Genomic DNA, 25000 nt, shown 5'->3' with positions numbered 1-25000 from the left:
TTTCTTTCTTTCTTTCTTTCTTTCTTTCTTTTTTTTTTTTTACTTTTTCCATTCTTCCCTCGCATAGATTACTTTTAAATTTCTTATAACTTATGACGGAGAAGTGAAATTTGTAATAAAATAAACGACAATTATTACATTTGAAAATTAAGGTGGTCATAAGCTAGATGGATTTATATAAAAGGCATAAAGATTCGATATTGTTTCCTCTCTTTATCCTATAGTCGTCATGCCACAATGTCTGATCGGTCGCGAGAAGAAGCGGTCCTTTTATCACGCGGGGTTATCGGTCGCCCTCGACATTACCCATTAAAATGATTGGTCCGCTAATAATCAAGTCGCCTCGACAGCTCGTACCCGTATATGTGTATAGTGTATTCTCGTATGGATTCAAGCAGTTTTGAATGATCGATTTTAAATCTTTTTGTCTCATTTTTTTCGTATCACCATATAAACTTTAGAAACAATATCAAATCATTGCTTTTTGTAATTATCGACACGATTGCTTAGATATCTCTCTTCTTTTTTTTTTTTTTTGTTTCTGTTAGGCATATAAAAAATGAGAGAATTTTGTCCGATGAAAATTGTGCTGGAAAAAAGGAAAAAAAGAAGAGGAAAAAAAGAAAAGCTGGGCGATTATTTGAAAATAAAAATATTCGAGGGATTAATGATCGAAAAGTTAGAACAATCGGATGATGCAAAAGAATTTGTCGGACAGAGTTATCTCAAACGCACTTTAGTTCGAGTGAATTCAATGAGAGTACTGTTGGCTTAGGGTTCATTGATATCGCTCAATTAATAAATTTAAATAGCCCGGCATATTTCCAAGGCGTCTCTCGTCTCTAGAGAGACGAGCAACGAGCAACGAGCTCGCCATAACTCGTGGCCGACGCACGTCGCCTTTATTTCCTACGTTCTTCGTTATTTCAAGCCAAGTTGGAAATCGCCAAGTGTAAAGAAGAAGCGAGACATCTCGAGTCTCGTTAATTACGGGACAATGGACGTCTTTATAATCGGGAAAGTATTATCAAATTATAAATAAATACGACACTCAATATGGTTCGCACTGAATTTTTCCAAGTAGAAAATTTTCGAAGGAAAAGAACAAAATTGACGCTTGGATCGACTTTGTAATTCCAATTTTTTGTTCGTGTTAAAAAAAGAAAGAAAAGATCACGCGAAGAAATGTTTATTATTATTTACATTGAATCGACTGGCGTAAGTAATTCTGAAGCTTGCAATACTTTATATGCATGTAATTAAGCGAAAAAATTGTATAAGTAGTATAATACAATTAATATTGAATTGAACAATAAATATAAAAAAAAATACTAGTGCATTTATTTACATAGAAAATATCGAAGATTTTTATATCATTGCGTTGACAATTCAAGTAATAATATTGGAATTTATAATAAAAAGACACTTGATAGACATATGGAAGCGTTATACGTAATTAACTCTGCTTACAATTAGAAAAAGTTTCTGCGATAAACGAGAAGGAGGATCGATGAAAATTTTCAAGGAAAAGAAACCGGATAAAGAAAGAAAAGAACAGAAAAGAAATGCAGAGTAAAATTTAAATGCAAAATTATGGGAGAAAAGCGTTAGAAGAGAGAAATTCTCAAAGTGCGGTCCGGTCTCGTTAGTAGAGAGTCAGTGCCGTACGAAAGGGTAGGTGCAAATAGGTCCATTAAGTCCAATGATGAGACATTCTTTGGCGCTCGCGCGAGCGCTTTTGCGCGAGAGAGGGCGAGCTCGCGCGCGCGCACGCTTGCGGTTGATGTAAATCGACCTTAATGGCTCGCATTAACCGCTTCAAGTTGGGTCGTCCTGCGACTGTGGAAGGTCTTATCGCAATAGGAATTCCGTACACCGGATGGTATAGCGACTGGCGTTTTGAATACTAAACCTTTCGCAAGGAGAGAGAGACATAGAGAGGAGAGAGAGAGAGAGAGAGAAAGGATTATACGAGAGAAATAGAATAGCTTATGAAAATTTATTCAAATCTAACAGAGTTAACAAAGTTTCTTCTTGCCTTTAACATCGGCTCGAAACGTCGATAATATTTTAACTAACTCATGCAAGGTTTCTCTTTTACTTCTCTTTTTCTTCTTTTCTTTTTTTTTTTTTTTTATTCTTTCTTGCAAATGAAAGTTGATCGAACAGACTGAAATTGTGTGATAAAGATGATAGATTTGTAAGATGATATAATTGTATTATCGCTTGAAAAAGTTTAATCGATTCTATTGTTATTTTTGTTTCAGGTGAGTATCCAAATCTTTGATGTTTCCTTTGGCAGAATTTCCTTTTCCCATTTACAAAAGGTGGGTGACCGACTTGTTTATTCGTATTACGTGAAAAAATACGAACGTAGTGTATTTTTAGACGTCGATGCGCGCGACCAGAATAAAGGGAAGTGAGAAGGAAACGGTACGTGTCAGACATACGCGAAAGAGGAGTCCTGTCACGTTCGATTAACCTCCCGGTGGGAGAAGATTTCTTTTACGAAAAATTCGCTTGGCAAGAAAAAATGTCCATAGTTTTGGACATTTTTCTTGTCTTTTGCTTTCTTCCTTTTCTTCTTCTTTTTTTATAAAATTTCTCACGATATATGATAGAGCATATCTAAAATTATTTTCTTTTTAAATTTTTACATATATGTGTATATATGTCATATGATAAATAGATCTATATTTTTCAAATCATTTCATACAAATTATCAATATTTTATATAACAAAATACATATATACAATAATAATAATAATAATAATAATAATAATAATAATAATAATAATAATAATAATAATAATCGTAGACTCTAACGTAATCAAAACGAAATCTTTCGTCGAGTATCTAAAGTTCTAAAAAAAAAAAAAGAAAGAAAGGGACAAAAATATGAGAAAAGAAGGAACAAAAAAAGAAAATCAAATCGATGGTCTCGTTTGAAGGAGCTTGGATGGATTGCTAAGAAAAAAGAAAAAAGAAAAAAATAATGAAAAAAGAAATAGAAAATTTAGAAAAAAAAGTTGCATCCTTCGCGCATATGTCGAAGTTGGCGATGTCCACGACGCAGCCCTGCGACGTGTCTCACCCTTCTTCCGGCGATATAAATCGCTGGCGATATTTTAGCGTCGAAAGTCGACGCTCAGTTCTCCGGTTACGCACGTACACGATTCACGTACAGAAATGAGCGAGGAGAAGCGCGTAGACGGGTAGAAGGTTTTGACAGGAGAAAAAGAGAGCAGAATACATAAAAGGCTAGGGGGTGGGGTGTAGAAGGGGTGAGGATTAGGTTGGGGAACGGAGGGTAGTCGAGAAAGGAAGGAATTAGAAAAAGACTTAGAGGGAGAGAATGAATGTGTAGGTGGAAAAGGATTTTAACTGACGATTTTAACTACCCTAATCTAATCGTTAAAATTTTTTCTTTTCTTTTTTTTTACAATCATCACTACTATTATCTTCAAATAATTTTATTATCGAATTGATTATTAAAATCGTCGAACGAGTCAACATTTTTTAATCATATTTTCATGCGATGTATTCGGCAATTTTTCGATTTTTATATTTCTGAATACTTTCTTGTTTATTTTTCTTTTGTTAATTATCGATTAGAAAATGAAAAAGAATGAAAGAAAATTGTCGAGGGAAGTAAATCATTCCGAAGATAAATTTTTTTATTCTACGCAACCCTACTACGGTTTATATCTATACGTCGGCTAGGTATATACTTTTCATCAGGAATTTTAGCAATCTAGGATTAAAAGAGATCGACTTTAGAAAGAAAGAAAGAAAGAAAGAAAGAATGAAAGAAAGAACGGGAGAAAGAGGGAAAGAAAGAAAGAAAGAAAGAAAGAAAGAAAGAAAGAAAGAAAGAAAGAAAAGAAGAACGAATCCGCGGGACCACGTAATGTCCGGAGCTGGCGCACCGAACGTTCCAATTATACGCGAGAAACGACCCGAAACAGGTTCCACGGCGGAACGTACACATAATTTCCCGCCCCGATGCCAATAAAGGAGCCTGGCTACGATTTTATAAGAGCCGCGCCTTCTTAACGCCTTTTTCTGTCTTTTGCTCCACGGGTTTCTCTCCTTATAAACTTTTTCCTTTTCCGCTCTCGAACCTGGAAGCTTCTATCTCTCTCTCTTTCTCTCTCTTTTTTCTCTCTCTCCTCTCTCTCTCTCTCTTGTACCTACAACCAACCACCACCACCTTCTGCTTCTTCTTCTTCTTCTTCTTTTTCTTTTTCCTTCTTTAACGCGTCGAATATCTCCCTCCCACTTATGCGTGTCTCTGACGAGTCTCACGCCGGCCACATAACAAGGAATTCTACGACTTTATGGTCGCTGGACCGACGGCAGCGGAGGGCCTTTTATTGGTCCTTTCCATCGGCCGACTAATGGTTCTCGCTCGGCAGCATCCCGAGGTTCACCGACTTTAACATTGGCAAACCAAGTCGCGCGACTTCTTCATCTCTCCCTTTGCTTTTCCAAGAGCAAGATCGCGAACCTACCACGACGTGTCTCGCGATCCCCTCTACTATCTTCTCCTCCACCTCCACCTCCTCCTCCTCCTCCTCCTCCTCCTCCTCCTACCTACTTCTTTCCTTAACAATCTCAGATATAATCCGCTAACTATAATCAAGATTCCTTTTCCTTCTGATGCCGAAGACATGAATTCCTTTGAGAAGAATTATTTTCAACTTTCGTTCCTTCGATTATTTCTTTTCTCTCTTTTTTTTTTTTGTTTTTTTTTTCTTCTCTTTTTCTTCTTTTTTTTTCGTTAACGATCCTCGTGCAACGTGCAATCGGAAATGTTTAGAAAATTAGGAAGGGAAGAAGAAAATTGGAGAGGCAAACGAATGAGTTAAGATTTAGATTCTAATTGAAATTTATTGGATATTTGATTTTTCGATTAATCACGACATTCATTCAGGGTGACAACCGAAGTCAATCTGATCCGTCTGTATATATTTTTAATCTAGATCACTAGTTACTAATCTAGTTACTAATTCTTCTTAATCACTGATTATTCATTACTCACTTTTAAACATGTTAAATGCTGAAAATAAAGATAGTTGTTAAGAGATCAGTTTAAATCAAATATTTGCTTTGCTATTTTACAGACTGTTTGTGTAATTCCAAATGCAACGGCAAGAAAGAAACGGAACAACTTAATCCATTGGTCGATTAGTTTTTATCTAGGTCATCTCTTTCCTAATCGTTATTTCTAATCGCCAGTAAAACAGATCTTTCGCTTTCGATCTTTCTAAAAAAAAAAAGAAAGAAAGAAAAAAAAGGAAAAGAAAAAAAACAATCATCATTAGATTAGACTAGCATAGATATTTGCTTCGCTATTATATAGACTGTTTAAGTAATTTGAAATGCCGATGGAAAGGAAAAAAGCGAAACAACTTAATCCATCGGTCGATTAGCTTGAACCTACGTCAACTCTTTCCTAATCATTATTCCTAATTATCAATAAAACAGATTTTTCACGTTCATGTTTACTAAAAAAAAAAAAAAAAAAAAAAAAAAAAAAAGAGGAAGAAAAAAATCTCGCTTATTAAGAGGTCAGCTTAGTTCATATATTTGCCTCGCTATTTCATAGAAATAATTATCAGATTCAACAGCAGTAAAGAAGGAACCAAAGAACTCAATCTACCTTTACTTTAATTTAGTATTACATACCTAATCATCTATAAATCTTTGACTCGTTTCTATTAAAAACAAAAAAAAAAACAAAAAAGGGAATTAAGTGAAAGAACAAAATAAAGAAAGAAAGAAGAACAAAAAAAAAAGAGATGGAGATATCTGTTTAGATTCAGAAGACGATAGTCCTCTTTAATATCAATCGATCGATACATACATACATACATACATACATACATACATATATTATACATACATATATTATACATATATATATACATACATATATGAAAAGGGATAAGTATGATCATTCGAACGATTTCCTTCCGTACGGCGCGTCGTAAACTCCCAATCGAGGTTTATCACGGTTCGCGTATATAGAAGGAGAAGGCCAAACGAGTAGGTGTGTAGGCACGAGTTGCACGAGCGAGTCGTGAGTACAACATCATCCGGAGGAAGAAGACCTGGTCGGTGGGTTCTCCTTCGACCATTCGTATAATAAAGACGCGTTCTGCCGCTACTCGCCGATCGAAACCCCCTTCGTCGCATACACGTGCGTACGAGGAGAGAGAGAGCGCGCGCGCGCTCCTACGAGATAGAAGGAGAAAGAGAGAGAAAGAAAGAGCATTAACTCTTTCTATCTCTCTTACAAACGTTCACGAGTTTGCCTTCTCTTTCTCTCTTTTTTTATATATATATATATATCTCCCTCTTTTTCTCTCTATCTTTCTCTTTCTTTTTCTCTCTCACGCACACAAAGATAAGATCCTCTCTATTACCCCTTCTTCGTTCTCTCTTTCTCTCTCTGTTTCTGTCTCTGCCTCTCTTTCTAACTTTACGTCTTTTTCTGTCTTTCTTTCTCTTTCTAGAGAATCTTTTCTCTCTCTTTCTCCCTTCCCTTCTCTCTCTCTCTCTCTCTCTCTCTCTCTCTCTCTCTATCTTTACGTCTTTTTCTGTCTCTCTTTCTCTCTTTCTTTCTCTCCATTATCGTAGACGTGTGCGTGTACACGTATCTATCTCTTTCTTTCCACTAAGAGAGCTCTACTCTGTTACCCCAAAGGCCCGTCGCCTGCAGCGCGGGCATCCGAGGTATTTTTGAACCGGTCCACGACAGGAGGCTGCGCCAGGGCCGCACTTTTCTTCGTTACATCGTCGAAAAACTTTACTCCATACTACGGGACTTACTTTCGTTTCGTTTCGTTTCGTTTCGTTTCGTTTCGTTTCGTTTCGTTTCGTTTCATTACGTTACCTTTCTGCGAGTATCGTTAAAATATTCTTTTTTTTATTTCGATATACTCTTCTTCCTCACGATGATTTCTTTTTATTTCTTTTCTTTTTTTTTTATATATGTATGTATGTATGTATTTATTTATTTATTCATTTATTTATTTATTTGTATCAATCAATGTTCTTTGATCGACAATAACGACCAATGTGTATTGCTTGCGAATGATTTTAGATCGCAATGCGTTTTCGATGGTTAAGTCGCACGTGGTAGATAGGGATAGGATAGGATAGGATTGGATAGGATTGGTTAGGATAGGAAACGAGTTTTGGTTAAGAGAGATCGAGTTAACTCTAAGAGAAGAGATTGAAACAACCGGTGTTATGCCGATGTATAAATTGTATAGAGAACTCCCAGGTATCTTAGCATCGATTTGCAGATGAATTATTGATCACTGTCATTGATCAAACAGACACTTTGTGCGTTTAAAGGCGCCTACTACTTGAGAGAATACTATATGCGTATACTCTTCACACCTTTCATTACTGATACTCCTTCATCTCTTTCCCGTTTAACCTGTTAACCAGGGGGAGATTTTCGATCGTTGAGCTTTTAATACATTAAAGTTTCGTTCGATTTAATATAAGGGATAGGAAAGGTTTTAAGAATGAATTAATATGAATTGGAAGATATATAATGATCGTTCTTTTTTCTTTCTTTTTTTTTTTTTTTAGCAAATATTAATCAGACTTATAAGGTTTAATCTTAAAAAAAAAACTCACCGGTTAGCTACCACTATCGTGTATTTTCATTATTTAATATAATTCTTATCTTCGATATATTTAAATAAATATTCATTGATTAATATGAATTGAAAATGTCTTGTAAAAAGATTAGTTTATAAGATCGAATGGAGAACCCCTTGTGCGACGATACTACCCGACATCGCAGGTTTACGAGCAACAGGTGGCGGTATTACGTTTAAGAGTGATTTGGCCGAAGGGTTTCACCGAACAGCCCTTACAACAACAACGTTGCTAACTCTTCATGAAATGTAAGGACTCCCTTAGATTTTGTTTCTCACCCTTTATATCGTTCCCTTGAAATGCAGGTGCCGACATTATATACGTATATGATGTCGTTGTATATGTGCATGCGTGTATGTATGTGTGTATAGGGTCCATAAAACTTTTCATAAAACTCACCCTTGCTCGTTCATCTATAATCTTTTCTTATTCATGTTCTTATCCATGTTCTCTTCATAATACGAATAATACTTTAATTATCATCGATTCTTAGCATAATTTTTCTGCCACGTCATTCTACGTGAATTCGCGAAAATATTCAGTCTCTTCTTTCTTCTTTTTTCTTCGCTTTATAAATATCCTCCTTTGTTCGTTTGTATATAACGTATATGTATATTGTTTATGCAACACGTTTAAAACAAAAATGATCTTGATGAAACTTCTTCTTTCTTTCTCATTTTTTTCTTCTTTTTCTTTCTCCTTTTTTAGAATTTCGTCATCCTCTATCGAAGAACGAATCGGATCGTTCGAGAAACGAATATCGATCGTGTTTGTTTGTCTGGAAATTTTATTAGAATTGTTTTTAAGATTTCAATAACATCGTTGTATTATTTATCGTTTTATAATTATCGTTATAATATCGTTTAAAAAATAATCCCTCGTGTGTTATATTTAAAAGTTTACATTAAAAATGATTGTTGATATTTGTATCATCGTTTCATCAAGGAGGTAGAAAATAATCGCTCATATTTCATTTAGTATTTTGTTTAGAAAGATTCTCTGGTTCTTGTTTCGTATTACACATATCCCGATAAAAGCAAAGAGCTCTTATTTCCTTGTTTCTCCCTCTCTCTCCCTCTTTCTCCCTCTATTCACATAATATTTCTCCCCCATGGAGCATCGTCTTTCGTCATTGACGCCCTATGCCCCTTCGACCCCTTACCAATCCATCTCTCCCTCTCTCTCTCTCTCTCTATCTCTCTCTATCTATCTCTCTTTTTTTCCCCTCTCTTTCATATCACGAACACTACTCTCAGCTTTTGATACGAAATACTCGAACGTTAAGACTCAACAGGTGGTATCAGCGAGACGCGGAGGTGCAGAGTATCTCGTTTCAAGCCGCACACTGTTACTCAAGTAGTACGCACCCGCTGCGTGCCGTATAATAGTAATATTCCGAAAACGCGTATCATATTTTTTTTTTCGTACGTTCATACTCATGCACGTATATATATACGAGTGTGTATCTGTGCGCTGACATCCGCATGCATCTTTTATAATTTTTTCTTTTCTTCTTTTTCTTTTCTTTTCTTTCTTTCTTTCTTTTCAACAAATTCATATTTTACCGGAATACACGAAATTCCTTAAACGAGTTTTCCCAAACTGGGGACCTAACTAAATCGGCCTAATTAAATATTCAATTGACAAGAATTGCTCGTTTAATAATAAAGGATTAACGCCATGAGTTCGTTAAAATATCTTTGGGATTCCATGGTACATACCTTTGTTGACGCGAAATAGCTGTACATTCTTTAGTGGGAGAACGGAGTGGGGGAGTAAACACAAGAAAGCTCATTCCTATTATTTTTTCAAAAAAATGAAACGAGACTGACGATAACGAAACGCATGACACATACACACACACACACACATGTTGTACGATACCAAAGAGAGAAAGAGATAAATAAATAAATAAATAAATAAAGGAGAAAAGTAAACGAGAAAATAAAAATAGAAAAAGAAAGAACAACAAGAAGGATAAGAAAACAAGGAGAGGAAAGTAGTATGGTCGAAGGTTGAGCACCACTGGATATAATTATGACATCTAATTAGGTTTTTAGCCGTTGGCGGCTGGTTCGTCCTGCAGCAGCCATCCAGGTCTCGAGAGCCGCGCGCTCACGCATACTTAGACGTCGTGTCTACACACATACACGTACACAGTCAAGGTCTTTTTTCCGTGAGGCCACTTTGGTTCTCTCGACTCCGACTCGACCTCAGTTCTCCTTCCATTGGGTTTGCTCTATCCCTCCTTCACGATCACCACCACCACCAGCAGCATCACCACCACCACCACCACTATCACCACCACCACTATCACCACCATCACCACCATCACCATCACCATCACCATCACCATCACCACCATGATCACCAACGTCTCCCTCTTCTTCCCATTTTCTCTCTTTCTCTCTTTCTTTCTCTCTCTTTCCAAAGGCCGCGTGCGCGCGCGCAAGGATAGAGATTCCAGGCGAGTCCCTTTGTTTTGCCCGGTCTCCCCTTTTTGCCCTAAGAGACCGATTCAATCGGCTCCCGTATAAACTCCTGGACGAGGTAACCTTTTTCGAGGATATATCGTGCGAGAGCGAGTTTTCACAAGAGCTCCTATCTAATTATTTTATTCCCTCGAGGCTTTAGAAATTCACCTTAAGGAGATACTTCTACTATTATAATCGAAGTTTCACCATAATTCTTTCTCTCTACCTGACGATCTTCGCTAACTCAATTAGTTGAACCAATCGACTAATTTATTCCTTTCTTGGTAAATGTCTTTGGATAGAATTAATTTAACATTAATGGATAAGGAGAAATGGAATAAAGGAGAGAAAGAGAGAAAAAGATAAAAGATAGATAGTAGAAAAATGAGGGAGGTAGGAAGAGAAAGAGAAAAAGGAAGGGTAGGATAAAAGGGAAAAGAGAAAAGTCGGAGATGAGAACTCTGCTGAGATTAGCATTGGAACGTGAAAAAGTCTCCTGTTAGATGGCGACGGTACCCGTTCTTTCCAAGACGTCATTAGGGCACGCCACGTGAAGTCGAGAGGCCTCGAGATCGGGACACGATAAGGAGAGAACGCGCGAGAGGAGCAGCAGCGGCAGCAGCAGTAACAGCAACAGCAACAACAGCAGCAGCAACAGCAGCAGAGAGTTCGTTCGAATGGCTTGAAGAAAAGGAGGTAGAAGAAGAAGAAGAAGAAGAAGAAGAAGAAGAAGAAGAAGGAGGAAGGAGAATGAGGATGAGGATGAGTATAAGGATGAGGGAAAGAGAATGAGAATGGAAGAAAGAAAGAAAGAAAGAAAGAAAGAAAGAAAGAAAGGAAGGAAGGAAGGAAGGAAGGAAGGAAGGAAGAAGAGGGAGGTTAGCCGTCGTGAGTTGAGTGGGAGCAAGAGAAGAATAAGGAGGAGGAAGAGGAGAGAGGGACGAAGGAGGAACGACGACGAGGATGGAGGATACGAGACGAAGAGTGATTGAGCTGTAGTCGATCTTGCTGCCCTGTCGAAGTCTCGAACGTCTTGATGCCGAGTAGTCGAGGATCGAGTTCGCTCTCGATACGGGAAGACTTCTCTCCTCTCTCTCTCTCTCTCTCTCTCTCTCTCTCTCTCTTTTCTTCTTTTTATTCTTTTTCTTTTTATGCTTCTTTTCTCTTTCTCTTTCTCTTTCTCTTTCTCTTTCTCTCTATGTCTCTTCTCCGTGATACTACAAAATGTAACGACGTACGGTTACAACCCACCTCTTCCTCCTCCTCCTCCTCCTCCTCCTTTTTCTTCTTCTTCTTCTTCTTCTTCTTCTCTTCCTCCTTCTCAATGCTTCTTTCTCTCTCTCTTTCTTTTTCTCTCCTTCCTTCACTCCGTCATCGCATTTGTTTGTGCGTGCCGCGGGTATATAAGATTTCGTGAAATTCGAGAGTCTTACCAACTTTTTACCGGCACCAAAGGGAACACCTTTCGATACCTTTCCAAAAAAAGATTTCGTATTGTTTTCCAAAGCTAAAGGGATGCTTTTTTTGTTTATATATCTTTCTTTATATCATATTTATATGGCGAAGATCGATAAGAAAATTATCGATCATTTTCTTTTCGATACTTTTGGGAATTGTGGATATTGATGTATATCTTTTAAAAAAGATTTCCTATTGTTTTTCAAAACTTGAAAGGATTCTTTTTTTTTTGTAGGGCGAAGGATCGATAAGATAGCGTCGATCATTTTCATTTGATTCGTTTTAAAAATCGTAAATATCAGTCGGTGTTGTTTTAGGTAGGTCGATTAGGATGATTACATACTGTCTTAGTCATTTAGTCAACATTGTTGATAATCACGATAATTTGTTTGTTGCGTGAAAAAGTCGAATAAGGGAATGCCTCGAACGAGATTGCCTCCTATAAAGCTCTTCGTTTACTACTTGTCTGTCTAACGACCGCCTTATCTACTTTGCCGATCAACACGCACGAAATCGATTACATTTCTTAAGTCGAATCACGAGGCAGTAGAGTGTATCGTTTCTCGGAGATATCGATATTTGAAATTTAAACGAATGTTATTATACATAATTAATGAAAATAATAATATTAAAATATATTTCTCAATGATTTCAGGTGTTGGTATATATGGAAAGGAAAATTTTTAATATATATATAAAAGATAACATTATCATAGATAATAATTTATACGTAATAATGGATATATATATACACATACATATATAATAATTAAATAATTAAAAATCATTTCGATGATCCTCGCGTAATATCGTGAGATAGGGTCTACCAGAATGAAAAGATTTTCTACGTCGAGAAGATTAAGTTGAGCGTGAGTACATACGGCGTTTGATCGATCGCGATCGGCATTGTGAAGAATTAAACGTGAACACCCGGTACGCGATATATCGCTACACGGCGGGCACCTGCTAAGAAAGAAAACTCACGAAGGGGATACGATAAAGGGGGATGATTGTGATCTGAGAGCTCGAACGCGATAGAGCCATAGATCATCCGTGTGCACAGGCTGGCCCCGACTTTGCTGTTTCTCTCTCTTTCTCTCTCTCTTTCTCTTCTTCTCTCTTTCTGTCTTTCTCTCTTTCTCTCTCTTTTTCTCTCTCGCCCTCCCTCTTTCATTCTCCTCTCTCAGGTCCATCGGTGGAATATCACGATGCATGTGCAGGGTCGCATTCACAGCTTCTTAAACCTTATATTTCATTTACGATCCATAGTCTTTATATTTACAAAGACACAAAAATATTTATATCTTTCTTCTGTTTTTTGTTCTTGTTTTTTTTTTTTTTTTGACATATATAAAATGTAAAATAATTTTTTTAACTCATCGAACGTATTCGATAAAATTTCTTTTATCAGCGACGTAACTCGTTGGAAGTCATTATCGATTACAAAAATAATAAGAGTCGATTTAATAAAATAAAAGAAAAAAAGAAAAGGAAAGAAAAAGGATGAAAGAAAAGAAGTAGAGTACCGCAGTAAGTTTTTCTATCTTTCTTTCCTTTTCGAGTGAGTATATATCGTACGACACGAGCTAACAAGCATAAAGTTTCTTCTGTAGTCGTCGAACCAACCAACCAACCAACCAACCAACCAACCGACCAACCAACCAACCAACCAACCAACCATCCAACCATCCAACCAACCAACCATCCAACCAAGCAACCATCCCTCTTTTCTTCCTTCGATATGGTCATCCTACGATTCTTCTCTTTCGCTTCCTTTTCCACGTTGGCCCTTGGCGGTCTCATTTCTCTGTTAGCGGCATACGTAATGTCGGAGCAACGTTGCCAAGCTTCGATTCGAGAAGAGAAGATAAAATGAAGAAGAAGAAGAAGAAGAAGAAGAGGAGGAAGAAGAGGAAGAGGAAGAAGAAGAAGAAGAAGAAGAAGAAGAAGAAGAAAAGAAGAAGACAATACGATAGAGACGGTCGAAGGAAGCGTATCGAAGAACAGAGAGAGAGAGAGAGAGAGAGAGAGAAATAGAATAAGAGAAACAAAAAGAGAGAGAGAGAGAGAAGTTAAGTCGGTAGCATTCGAGACGATTGCCGTCTGATTGGTCGCCATTCCCTGCAGCGAGCCAAGTGGATGCTGCCGTTTAATGTACGGACAAAACAAAAATACCGATGTTACATCGATGATACCACCACCAGTATTATCGTCATAAAGACATCGTATTTCTTTTCTCTCGCAAAACTTCATTTTGATATACGCAACAACTCATTAGAAATTGTTCATATTTTCGATTCGTTCTTTCATCTATCGGTTGGATCCTCCCTTATTTTGTTAACATATTCTTTATTAAGTTGTGTCGTTTGATCGAGACACGTTTGAATTTAGAGGACTAACAACGTGGTTGTCAGAGTTTAGAATTTCTAAAATCTTTCAGTTTAAACGAATATTTCCTGGATCATTATTTTAACACATCTTTTCTTCGATTTTATTGGCTCCCATCGGAAACAGATGAAAGGTTTACATGCCCGAGCTGGTTAATATTAAAAGGGAACATCACAAACGAAATAATAAACATGTCAACGAGGTTGACTATCTCTTTTCGCATGTTTCGAACGACTGTAAAAAAAAAAGAAGGGATAGAGAGGTGGATCGTAGCGTGGTGAGGGGAGGAGGAAGGGGGTGGAGGGAATAAGCATAATCGAGTTTCGTTCGAGGTTTAAGAGGAGGTCGGACTTTCAGATGAAACGTTTTAAATTCTAACGTTCTCTTCGATTTCTTTTTTCTTGTTTTTTCTTTCTTTCTTTTTTCCCCCTGAACTCAATTCAATTCAAACGTTTTTCAAATTACATTGTTCTCCTTCTTGTTCTCTTTCTTTTTGTTAGAAAGGACAGCTATCATACTGGTCCATCATCCCATCGAGAATTCATTGGATTGTTTTCGTCTAATCGGTTAAACGGTGGAGAAGACTGCATCATCGAGAAGTTTTTCGTTCTATGCGATGATGCACTTTTTCACGAGTAACCGAGAAAAACGCAAGAACGACCGGATTCCTGCTGATTGACTTTCTTAAGCGGTTGTTATACAGAGTCGCGCGAGAACCCAAAGGAAGTATTTCAAATCGCGGATTCCAAGGCGAAGGGAGTAGGTATATATACCAAGGTTTCCTTCTCTCGTGATTAAGAAACCGTCCAAGCCGGCATTGGTTATACGAGCGCGTAGGCCTTCGTAAGGAGGAGGAGGAGGAGGAGGAGGAAGAGGTGGACGACGACGAGGATGAGGAGGAGGAGGAGGAGGAGGAAGAAAAGGGAGGTGCTGCTCGGACCCGAAGTCTTCGGGCCCCAACGCAAAAACAGGCCCCACAAACCGCTGTTAAAGTCGTCTTCGACGCACGCAGGGATGCATCTACCAACTACTGTTGTCACTTTCCTATATATATATTTTTTCTCTTTTATTTCCTTCTTATTTATTTCTTCAATTCGTCTTTATTACGTTACGTTCGTTATTAATTAATTCGTTAATTAATTAAGTATTTATAATTATGTCCCTTTATTATCTACATGTGTTTATTCTTTCTTCTTTTATTTCGTTCGTTTAGTTTCGTTGCAATTACACGGGATGTCCTTTATTTTGTAAATAAAATTTTATGAGTTCGGATAATACGGCAGGGCGAAAGGATTCGATATATTCATTGATTTTATTCGATCATGAAATCGTATTGGAAAAAATATTTATTGTCCATGACGATCCTTCGATCTCTTTTCTGTATTTCGTGAGTTTCATTTTAGAGTGATCGAGTCGAAGTTCACTCGTGTCAGAGATCCGATGTTTCTATTTTAATCTCCTTCAAGTTTTCTCCCTTTTTTTCCTTTTAATATCAATCGGTGAGCAAATTGTAACAAACTCATAAGCAATACACAATACTATATAACGAAAACACGATAAACGTGTATAAATAATATCGAAGGAGAATTAAACGAAGGGTATGAAGAAAAGGAAAAAAAGAAGAAGAGAAATAAAAAAGAAATAAAAAAAGAGTAAGTGACAAAAAAGGAAGAGAGAGAGAGAGAGAGAGAGAGAGAGAGAGAGAGAGAGAGAGAGAAACAAATAGATAGAGAGAGAGAAAGAGAAAGAGAAGAAAGATCATCCACCTCTTGTATAAAATCTAGGCCCGCATATCGGAGCCGAACAGGAACGTGCTATGCGCCGTCGACAAGATCGCGGAATCGTGTCAACGTTCGCTGCCCAGAAATGACCCAGGGTGGCAGGAGTAAACTGAAAGGAATACGAAAGGAACGAGACGAGACGAGCAAGTCGGCAGAGCTAACTCTGGTCACGCGCGGCGGCTGTAATCACGTCAGCGCGGTACCCTGCTCTCTTGATTGGACCTTCCATCCCTGTTCTGTCTCTCTCTCTCTCTCTCTCTATCTCTCTCTTTCTTCGTTCCATTCGTTCCTCTTTTTCTCAACATCTTTCCTTCTCTCCACACACACGCGCGGCACCTCTTTCCCCCTCTTTCTCATTCTATCCTCTTTCATCTCCTCTTTCCTCTTTACCATCCCCACCCCTATTACCCATCCAATACATACACATATATATGTATGTATGTATATATATATATATATATATATACGCACACGCGCGTATATAAACAGAACAAACACCCGCGTGCCTTTCTCTGGTTTCTTATGCGTTAAGCTCTCGTTCGGTCTCACCCCATTTCTCCTGGCCCTTTCCAACGTTCTTCGATCTTGTGTCCATCTAGTCGACTACTTTTCTCTCTCTCTCTCTCTCTCTCTCTATCTTTCTTTCTCTTTCTCTGTCTCTGTCTCTTTCTTTCCTTCTTTATACTCCTTTCCGTTCGATCCTCTTTCATTCCACCGGTTCGTTGCTCTCTCTCTTTCTTTCTTTCTCTTTCTCTTTCTCTTTCTCCTTCTCTCTTTCCTTTGGTTTTACTCCCACCCCATGGAAACGGACGTGCACAAATGAGGTTGTCGCGTCAGCGCGTGCGTCCAGTGTCTCGAAAGAGGGGCGCCGAGAGCAGGACAAAGATGGGTCCGATGAGGGAAAGGGGGAACAGAACGAGTTCTTTTTTCCCCTCTCCTCCCTGTGTCCACTCTCTCTCTCTCTCTCTCTCTCTCTCTCTCTCTCTCTTTCTTTCTTTCTTTCTTTATTTTCTCCGCATACGCTCGACATTTCTTCCTTTTGTCATTTTCTGTGGCATCGGCTGAAGTTTCTTCATCCCCGTTTCTCCTCCCTTCCTCCCCCTCCTCCTTTCTCCTCTTTCTCTTCTTCTTCCTATCTGATCATTGTTCTCGGAAACGCTCGACGTGGCAAGGCATGGTGGATCGATCGCGATCGGATTTACGAACGCTGATGCTCGTCCTTAGGCGACATTGGTACTTACATATGTTGGGTACTTACGTACTCAACAAGGATAATCTGTAAGTTGAACACGAACGTGCTCACGGTGTAGAAAATTGTAATAATGTTGTAGCTTCCGTTCCTCGGCGAACGTCTTTTTATACGGTCCTACTCCAGTCGACCAGTTTAACCGGACCTACCCGATTATCGATTCGAACTTCTTCCGAGATAGGTGCACATACATATAAAAGCGAGCGCCGCTAAGTCTTCGAAGTTAAGTCAAAAACGATTTTCAGATTGGGATCGAGAAAGAGAAAGGAGAACGGGGTCGAGGGTGGCGGCGGAGGGAAATGGGGAGACAGAGAAAGAGAGATTTTTTCTTCATTTTTTTCTCATTTTCTCTCTTTCGTTCGGTTAAGTCGTAAAGAAGATACGTAGTTTCTCGGAGGCGTGATATTTACGCGTACGATGCCGTACCGAATATGGTGGCCGCATCGGTACGAGTTTATGGCGGGTCCCATAATAAAAACTACGGTAGTAGGTACGATTCCTGTTGTATTCGAATACCGATCTTTCTCTACGGGCTTTAACATCGAACGACGCTGACGTGAGACCGAGAGGAGGTTGTTTCGAACAGATAGAACAACTTTATTATTTCGTAAGAGAACTCCGACGGAGAAGGGGAGAGAGAGAGAAAGAGATGGAAGGATGGAAAAGGGTGGAAGAGGGAGGGAGAGAGATCTACACGAAAAAACCGGTAGTCCATACAGAATTTTTTCTCTTTTCCTCTCTCTCTCTCTCTCTCTCTCTTTGTCATAATTATAATTATAATTATAATTATAATTATAATTATAATTATGATAATAATAATAATAATAATTATTATTATTATTATTATTCATTTTTTTAACTAACTTACCGCTTGATTTCATCAGATAATCGTATAATTGCCGTATTTAAAACTTGTCTAGCAGGTAAATGTTTTATTTTCTGTTTTGTTTTTCTTTCTTGCTTTTTTGCTGTTTTTTTTATTTTTATTTTTTATCGAGTTGTGAGTAAATACCAGGAACGAGATATTTAACAGAATCGAGGATAATTATGATAAAAAATATATAGGATAAGTAAAAAAGCGAGAAAGGGAAATATGAGGGAAAAAAGTGAACGATAGTTCTTGTAGATATCTATTTGACTAATTTACCGGTTGATTTCATCGTATAATAATTCCGTTGAAAAATTTTCTAATGGTTACTATGTGTGTGGTAGTTTCTTTTATTGGCTTTAAAAAAATAACAGGGTTGAAACGTTTAAGGCGATTGAAAGAATAAAGAAAAAGATAAGTAGAATAGAGGAAAAAAAAGGAAAAAAAAAAGAAAAGAACCAGTAGTTCGTACAGAATATCTTTCTCTCTTTCCATTTTATTTTTTTTTTATGTAATTTAGTAATTATATAATTGCGATGTTTAGAGTCCTCTTCTTATGGCGAATGTTTTTTCTTCGTTTCTATGCTTTTTTTTCTTTTTTTCTTTTTTTATTAAGTCGAGAAAATAAGAGGTACGAAACAATTTAAAGGATCGGACGAGAGTAGCAAAAAAGAAAGCTATTATGTAATAGAACAGAAAGAAAGAGAGAGAGAGAGAGAGAGAGAGAGAGAGAGAGAGAGAGAGAGAGAGAGAGAGAGAGAGAAAGTGATTTGTACAGAATTGTTCTCCCTCTTTCCATCTATCTCTATTTCTTTTTTCTATTTGACTAACTTATTTTCTTGCTTTAATCGTATAATTACTACGTTTAGAAGTTACTTCCTATTCGAACGTTTGTCTATCCACTTGAGAAAATAACAAGAACCAAACGTTCAAAGGATTCAGTGGGAATGGAGAGAAAGATAGGATAAGTAGAATAGAAGGAGATAGAAGAAAGAGAGAAAGAGAAAGAGAAAGAGAGAAGGTATAAGAGGTAGGCCGGACACAAGTCGCAAGAATTATGCGCAAACGCGAGATTGGGCCTCATTACCGGCACGCAGCTGCTCCTGAGCTAATAAGCCGTCACAGCTTCTGTACAAACTCGCCTCGATGCAAATGTTACGCCACGAATGTATTTTCTTATGGGTATAAAGCAACGAAAAGGAAGGGGTAGAAAAGAAGGCTGGAGAGGGGAAGGATTATTCGTTGCACGAGAAAAGAAAACAAAAAAATAGAAAAAGAAAGGAGAGAAAAAGAGAAATAAAAGGATAAAAAAAGAAAACGAAAAAAAGACTCAGCGCTAGTTTTTATGATCGATCGTAAACAAACAAAAAATTAGTTTTTATATCTCGTTTCAATAGGAGCTTTCTCTTTCTCTTTTTCTTTGAAAGAACGACGACTTAATTTAATCCAATCTCATATTCACCAAGAAATATAAGGATTGTCGTGTTCTCTTAGGTATTTCGATACGTTCGTAGGACTATCATCGAATCATGGTTGCTGATTATTCGATCGAGGAAAGAAATGATTCGAAATCGTCGAGATTCGCGTGGGTGAATTTTTTTTTTAAATTGATATTTACCATATAGTGAAATTGCGAGAGACTATGGGTGGATGGGTGGGTGGGAGGAGGAAGGAGGGAGGAGGATTATTATCGGGCGATAAAAATTGTTTCGAATGTTTCTTTGGTAATAGTGTCCTTGGCAATATATAAATTAAATATTATACGATCGGTAAGGATTTTTATTAGCTTTTTATAAAAAGAATATGAGAAGATCGTGATGATCTACTTTTCTATAATGCACATCTTTCTTTCTCTCTCTCTCTTTCTCTCTCTCTCTTGTTCTCTTTCACTCTCTTTTTCTCTGTCTTTTTTTTTTTTCTACACCCACGTGTGTTCTTATCCCAATACGGCGAAAGTCGTAGGTCGGTTTGTCCAGAGGATAGAAAAGGGGTGCTGGGAGGCGTGGGAGATGCACGCTGTCCCGAAAGTTTAGTGGCTGGCACGGGACAGCAAGAAACTGGTAGTAAAGTTATTCGAAGAGGTAGAAAGAGAGAAAGAGAGAGAAAGAAAGAAAGGGAAAGAGAGAGAGAGAGAGAAAAGAAGGGAGACTGGGGTATCCGAGTAACCGAGTGTGCCCGAGTGATCTTCACAGATAAGGGCGGGAGGTGTAACTTACTAGGCCTTGTGTATACCTCCATACGTTGTGACTTTATACTGGGTGAATCATTTCGTTCGTATTGATTACACCATACGATTCGTTCCTTACTTAATTCCTTATTAATTATCACGTTGATATTATTTATGGATTATCAAGGATTATCGTTGATTTAAAAATTTTTTAAAGAATTCTCTCTTTTCTTTCTTTCCTTTTTTGATTCGATATAAACATACTTAGTATAATATAATTATATTTCATATATAATATAATTACATCACATGTATGTATATGTATGCATAGAAAAAAAATATCAACATATTTTTGTAATATATATATATATATATATATATATATATATATATATATATATATCTAGATGAGATCGTTAATTCTATAATATAATTATAGTAATATAAACAATATAGTTGTATCAATATATTATAATTTCATATATAAAAATTTTAATGATTATAAGTCGAGAGAATGAAAACAAGAAAAGAATGTAACGAGGTCTCTTTCTCTTTCTTAATCTCTCTTAATCTCTTATGGGTTCTTGAAAAAAGATTGAAAATATTTAGTAGAGTTAACGAGCGGATCACCCTGTATATTCTCGAAGCGCTTTACATGCCCTCTTCTGTATTCTTCTCATCTCTTTTATCTCTCCCCACTGCAGCTTCCTTGACGCCCCCTTTATCCGCTTCCTCGGCGAATCGTACCTTCGCCTCCGTTCTAGCGGTGTGTACTTTATAAGCTTTCCAAATGTGTAACAACCACGTAGAAACCTTCGTGGATGAACACATTCGCGATCGCCCTTGTGGACACATAAGAAATTCTATGCCAACCGTGTATGCGCCAGCGAACATGCCCGTATACGTATACGTATATCTATATACGTATGTATATATGCGTGCTCGAGCGCACTAGTTTGTATGTGTAGATTCCCATACGCGCGAGCGTACATATAAGAAGCTTCAAAATATGTTACCACATGCCGGGCGGTTCCACGAACACAAAATAAAGACAATGGACTCCCCATGGGCCCTTACGGTTAAGTCGTTGTTAGAACTTTTACGAGATATTCGCCAAAAGTTATCGATTTTTATCTTGATTTTTCGATCCATCAACACACGGCGTTCTTCTCTTTTCGATTTTTTTTTTCTTCTCTGAGCCTTTTCTTTTTTCTTTTCTTTTCGTTTTCCCTTTTTCTTTCAGTACTTTGTCGAGGTACTGTTTTCTTTCTCTCTTTCTTTTTCTTTTTCTTTTTTTTTTTAGTTTCTTTTAGAGTCTTCTTTTTATTTCTTTTTTTTTTTTTTAGTCGAAGTTAAAGTTAAGATCGAACTTTTAACGTTAACTATGGCGATAGGGTGAACTTCACGAGAAATAAAAAACAATTTTTTCTAGACGACAAGTTGGGAACGAATTCCGCTCGATCGCTAAAGATAATTTCTAGATTCCCTTTCATTTTTTTTTCCTTTTCAATAACTTTTAAGGCTGGTGATAAATACCTTTACAATACTTCTTATCGTAATTATTTTGAAATAATTACGTAAAGATTAATCAGCGGGTGTGTCGTAAGAATCACTCGGTTAATGATCGATGCAAAATGTTTCCATCCTTTCTCTCTCTCTCTCTCTTTATATTTAGATTAGTTTAGCGAAGGCTTAGTCGCACCTTTATTTCACACTAAGGCAACCTTTTTTCGGGACACTATAAGAAAGAAAGAAAGAAAGAGAGATTACGATCTACGCGCTCTCGCAATTTGCATGGGGTGTAGGTTTTCGGGATTAGAAGCGCATGCAGCCAAGACACGGCTGCTTTTCAGGAGGCTGAGTCTCCGCTCAGCCAAAACCGGATGAAGAGAGGAAGAGGATGGAAGGGGGTGAAAGGGTTGCTTGGATGTTGCATACGAAAGAAAGAGAGAGAGAGAGAGAGAGAGAGAGAGAAAGGGAATATAAAGAGGATAGAAAAAGAGAAATGTAGAGAGAGAGAGAGAGAGAGAGAGATTGAACGTTCGTGCAGAAGCGAGCACGTGTTTGTGTGTGGGTGTTCGTATATGTATGTGTATGCGCGCGCGTGCACGTGCCTGTGTCTATGTATCGAAGCACGCGGATTCACGGCTTTGCTTAATGCGTTTACCAAGGCGCTGATTCTTTAACGCTTCGATGCTTTCGCCACGACCATAAAAACAAGTAGATAGGATACCCTCGAGAACGAGAAAGTCGCGTGACAAACGCGATCGTCCAATGATCGAACTAGAAAATCAAACCTTTTAATTAATTAATCGTACCAAATCGTCCTTAATCATCATCTCATTGATTCTATTAAATTGACAAGAAATAAATACACCGTGATTGTAATTGTTCGTGCTGCTAGAATCCTTCGTATTACGTAGGTCGTAATCGTTGATCGTAAGATTTCTTTGTCTCTCTTATTTCTCCTTTTTTCTCTTTAATCTTTCGAACCAAGTGAAATAACAAGATAGAATTAATCTGATTCAAGCAAGTTTAATACGTTCGAATGACGTTATATACGATTGATATAGATTCAATGGAGGAGAAAAATGATTTGTCGCAGGTTCGAAGAACTTTTCTTTCTTTCTTTCTTTCTTTCTTTCTTTCTTTTTTCTTTGAAATTAATCTTCGGTTTTATTTGTGCAGACAGGTACATCTGTATATACACATATGTACCTAAAAAAGAAAAGGAAAAAAATAGATAAATAAGTAAGTAAGCGTCTAAGCGTGATCGATAGACGTTAAGTTTGATATCGGACGAAGAGAGAAAGGCCTTTGGTCGTTCGTCGTTCACGAATCACGTGCCGAATCGGAGAAAATTGACCATCTGCCGAAATAACGACTTAATTTGCTCCGGGACTCGCCGTTCGGAGGCCGAGTGTACGAGGTGTAGTGGTGGATCCTTACCGATTCTTGGAATCGTTCGCCTTCCTTAGGCTAGTCGAGCTCCGACCGAACTCGTCCCGAACCAGTACCCACCGAACTAATTATCAACCGGTTTTAAATAATCCGAGAGAAAAGAAGATTCTTCTTTGCTACCGGCTGGGCACTACCAGACAGTTTTTCGATAAATCAAAAACTCTTAAACGTCTTTCTGTCCTCTGTTTTCTCTCTCTCTCTCTCTCTCTCTCTCTCTCTTTTTTAATATTTCCTTTTTTACGATCGATAAAACATTCATCGATGATTTCTCTCTCTCTCTCTCTCTCTCTCTTTCTATCTTTTTTCTCTCTATCTCGAATCTTCATAAATCAATATTAATTATCTCGAAATATCATTAACATAATCGAAATTTCAAACTTTCGGGTTCCTTCGTGGCAATACTTTTTTCTTTTATATACTTTTTTTTCCTCCTTGTTCGTCTCTCTCTCTTTTTTTTTTCTATTTCTTTTTCTTCCACGAACATATGTATGCTAACAGTATATAGAGAATATATCGTGTGCGCGTATATATCCAAACGATAATCCTTTATCGCTAAAGAGCCGGAGAATCGTAGGCAGATGCGAATGCCATTTTCAGAACCTGTTACAGTCGTTCCGCCAGGCCTCCAAGGTGGTCTACAATTGTAGTAATAACTCAATTATCCTCTGCGGGCTTCGTACCCCCCTATCTGCCTCTTTTACTCTCAAATCTCTCACTCTCGTCTCTACCTTTACTCTCTACCTGTCCGCATCCACGTTCTGCCTCTTTTCTTTCTCCTTTTTCTCTTTTCTTTCTTTTTTCTTTTCTTTTCTTTTCTTTCCTTTTTTTCTCTTCCTTTTCCTCTTCTTCTTCTTCTTCTTCTTCGTCTTCCTCTTCCTCTTGACCATCTCTCGCTTTCTTTTACGTTAATTCAAGCCTTCTCTCTTTTCCCTCTCTCTTTCTCTTTCTCTCCCTCTCCCTTATTCTCTCATATACCCATAATAAGCCCTTCTTCGATCCCATCACGATCTTTCTCTACCATTCTCTCTTTCCTCCTCTCCCCACATCTTATTAGATCTCACGAAACGTTTACAAAACGACGACGAATCAACGTTTCTTTGAAAGTTTTCATAATCTGCTTTCTTTTCTTCCCTTTTCTAATTTTTTCTTTTCTTTTCTTTTCTTTTCTTTTCTTTTCTTTTCTTTTCTTTTTCCATTTCTTTTTTCTTTTCGTAAAGCTATTAATCGTTATATTATATCATAGAGATAAGAACGTCGAACGTCGACAGAAAGCTCTTAAACGTTAAATTACGTTCCCTTGGAGTCGTTATTCATGGCATAGAGTTCTCGAGTACGACCCGATAAAATATATTTTCACGTGAGCGCGTGGAACGAAAAAGGATAAGACGTGGACTTGTAGCGATCCAAGAAAAAGAGAGAGAGAGAGAGAGAGAGGGACAAACATAGAGAGAAAGAGAGAGAGAGAAAAAGAGAGAGAGAACGTGGACCGCGTGCCGGAGGCACGAAGATGGTCCATGGGTTCGGCCCAGTCTGGAGGGGTTAAGCCATAGTATCATCGATCATGGGATCCAGCCAGTTCACGGCCAGATCTTGCGTCTTCCCAGAGCTACGAGAGTTGTAAGAAGAGATTCTCCAAGTGAACTTTGCGTGCCTTCGTGAGTTTAGAGACTCGAGATTCGAATGAACCGAAGTACGAAATTATAACTGAAATTCAAATCTCAAATAGAATGCGATGAATATCTTGAAAGTTGATGAAAATGCTTAGAACGAGTCAATTCTTTTTTTTATATATATATATGTGTGTGTGTGTGTGTGAAGCAATATTTTTAATGCAATAAATGCATAGTAACTATTTAATTTGTTTGTAAACGTTTAAGTTCGGTCTTAAATCGATTTTAATGGATTACAAAAAGAAACTATGTTTGAAATTAATTTCAAACGTGATAAGATATGCGTAGGTATATTTTAAA

At 37.6% G+C, this 25000-nt stretch overlaps 1 protein-coding gene across 5 annotated transcripts in view; it reads left to right on the top strand.

Moving 5' to 3' along the window:
• Window positions 1-25000, top strand: part of LOC122634866 (transcriptional activator cubitus interruptus) — a 109384-nt gene that overhangs the window by 36300 nt on the left and 48084 nt on the right. The gene's annotated exons all lie outside the window — the stretch shown is intronic.

This window comes from Vespula pensylvanica, chromosome 16, assembly GCF_014466175.1.
Source record: "Vespula pensylvanica isolate Volc-1 chromosome 16, ASM1446617v1, whole genome shotgun sequence".
Classification (NCBI taxonomy): Eukaryota; Metazoa; Arthropoda; class Insecta; order Hymenoptera; family Vespidae; genus Vespula; species Vespula pensylvanica.
Note: the sequence above shows the minus strand (reverse complement) of the source record. Positions and strands in the feature narration are given on the sequence as shown.